The sequence below is a fragment of the Octopus bimaculoides genome, chromosome 1 (assembly GCF_001194135.2).
Source record: "Octopus bimaculoides isolate UCB-OBI-ISO-001 chromosome 1, ASM119413v2, whole genome shotgun sequence".
Classification (NCBI taxonomy): domain Eukaryota; kingdom Metazoa; phylum Mollusca; class Cephalopoda; order Octopoda; family Octopodidae; genus Octopus; species Octopus bimaculoides.
Window position 1 is genome coordinate 151,811,232 of NC_068981.1, and position 2,942 is coordinate 151,814,173.

Genomic DNA, 2,942 nt, shown 5'->3' on the forward strand with positions numbered 1-2,942 from the left:
TTTCACCGTTTCGTTTTCCTGTCTTGTTTTCCGTCCGCCACTACCCTCCATGAAAACAATTTAATTTGTGTTTGTGGGAAGAACCATTTTAACGATGCGTACTGCCTTATTTCTTCGAAACGCCAGAGTTTTAATGGTGGCAGCTGATGAAGGGGATGTTTCTATGTGGCCTGCTTGTTTGTTGCACCTTGTTTACCATTTTGTCCCTGTTCTTTTGCCACCTCATGTACCCAGTTATGTATCTATATGTACATGTAGATGAACGTATATACATACATGTACATATATATGCATATACTCATATATTGTTTATATATATATATACATACTCGCTTAAAAGCTACCCTGTTGGGTGGCTTTTTAGCTAGTATGTAACTTTTAAGCAACCACCCCAAAATGGGAAGATCTGCAAACAGATCTCTGACTTGTTTTGGGGAATTTGTTGCAATTGCTTCCTCCAGAGTCATATCACAATGATAATCATATTCATCACTAAAATTCATGTAAAATAAAATGCCAAAAACAATTGCAGCAATGAAAACATTGGAATCCAAAATTTCAGGTCTGGATTTGGCCCGGAATGTTTTTAATCTACTCACGGAATCAGCTTGATTCCAAAATGGTATAATATGTTGAGCTGCAGCCTCTGGGAGTAAAGTTGAAAAAGTGTGACACACTGACATTCACATTTATTATATTAGATATGTGTAATTTTGGGGAAACTGTATTTCAATTAAAGTGTATTTTATGTGTGTGTGTGCGCGTGTGTGTACACACACACTCACATATTTTGTTGTGTCTGAGGAGAGTCATTCTCTTTTAGTGCCTTAGTATTTAATACACTCACTGGTAAAGTTTCCCCTCATTTACTTATTTATTTTTTCCTAAAATTTTTGTTGGGTCTTGCAACCTTTTCAATGTATATATGTATGTCTGGCAGCCTTTTCAACATATATATGTATGTATTAAAGAAAGCAAAAAATAAAACAAAAATGATAGTGTTCAGTAGTTGGTTCACTATACTGGCCAGGAAAGTTGTACATCATCTCCCTCTTTCTCTCACACACCCACTCTCTCTCTCTCTCTCTCTCTCTCTCTCTCTCTCTCTCTGCCTTCACCACCACCCTTACCATCTCTATGCCTACTATTACACCCCAGCAGGAAGAAGTGTCATTGAATAGGGAGAAAGGGGGTCAAAGTGTAACACACTGACACACAGAAATTAGTTTTTGCATTTATTATATTATATTATAAATATATATATGGATTTATAAGTATATGTATATATATATAATTGACCGTTGACTGAACACTATTCAATTTTTTTTCTCCGGGTTTTTCTCCTTGTCTCCGTATTCTTTCTGTTGAAGAGCGTAGCTCGAAACGTCAAAGACTTTCCGTATTCCCGAGCGTCATACTAATATATACTTTTGTTATTTACACCACCTGTCCTCGTCTGTTGTTATTTTTTGTATATTCTCCCATATATATATATATGTATGTGTGTGTGTGTGTGTGTGTGTGTGTGTGTGTGTGTGTGTGTCAGTGTGTATGTATGTATGTATGTATGTATGATTGTACATATGTATGTATGCATGTGCATAATTCAATCATCATTTGTGATTATGAAATTGAAATCATTAAATTCTGCTTCTCCTCTTGATGCTGCTACAGCTACTGTTCTGACTTCTGCTAGTGAAGGAAAGGAACAAATCCCTCCCACTATATCTATGGTGTCTCCCTTTTCCACTACTACTACTACTACTACTACTACTACTACTACTACTACTACTACTACTACTACTACTACTATTGTTGCTGCAGTTGATTAAGTAGTAGTGAGGCTGATACAGCTTCTACAAAATCAACCACTCCTATTGCTGCAACTGCTACTTCACTATACAACTTCTTTCACCTTAATATCAACATTACCAGGAAGGGTCAATAGAAAAATGCCACTGTTATAACTTTTACTACTACTCTTATGGCTTAGCAGACATCCAGAGACCAATAACTGCTACCATATGAATTTCATATAAAGATATAGATGAACTTTCAAAACTGCTATGATTAATTTAATTTTACTCAATTTGGTTTTCATTTTCTTATTAAATTTTTTTTAAGCAATTGAAACTAATGGTATATTTTGATAAAAATGTAAATATTTTCTCTTTTTATTCATGATAAAGTTCTCAAAGTATTTTCTCCCGTTTTTGATGTAAATTTACTCGTGAGAAATGTCTTAAACTTTTCAATATCTGTCTATATATTTAATACATACATATAGTGCATACATACATACATACATACAGAGGACAAAGAAATAAGAACCCACAATATAGTAGAAACCATAGCTACTTATAATAAAAAGGAATACTGGTGAAATGTACCAGTGAAGACCTCAATGAAATGTAAGCACAACAGATCTGATATAATGATTTCGGATAGAGAAGAGAAACTGAGCACAGTTGTGGAAATTAGCTGCCCAGTGGATGTGAACATAAAGCCGAAGATCAGTGAAAAAGAGAACACCCATGCTGAACTATTGAGAAATCTGCAAGTACTCTATCCAGATTACAATTTCAGGTTTGTACCTGTAATTATTGGGACCCTAGGATATGTAATACACTGGCTAAATACCAATCTTGAGAAATTAAGCTCCTCAAAACCAGAAAGGTGAAAGCTAATTTGAAGACTGCAGATCCAATCAATCACTGGAACTGTTAAAATCTGTAAACTTTTCCAGAAGTTTATCATTTAAATATATATGAGCATGTCTAGATATGCAAGTATATGCATGAGAATATATACATAAAACATACAAGTCTGCTCATACATACAAGCAAAAATGCCCTGTTGATGTTGAAATTCCAATGAAGGAGCTTGGGATCTAGGTTAGAAACCAGTTCTTTCTCTATTGGTAAGAAATCTTGAAACAAACT

At 34.6% G+C, this 2,942-nt stretch overlaps 1 protein-coding gene across 5 annotated transcripts in view; it reads right to left on the reverse strand.

Moving 5' to 3' along the window:
- LOC106873108 (obscurin) overlaps window positions 1–2,942 on the reverse strand; it is a 162,686-nt gene that overhangs the window by 26,738 nt on the left and 133,006 nt on the right. The window lies entirely within an intron of this gene.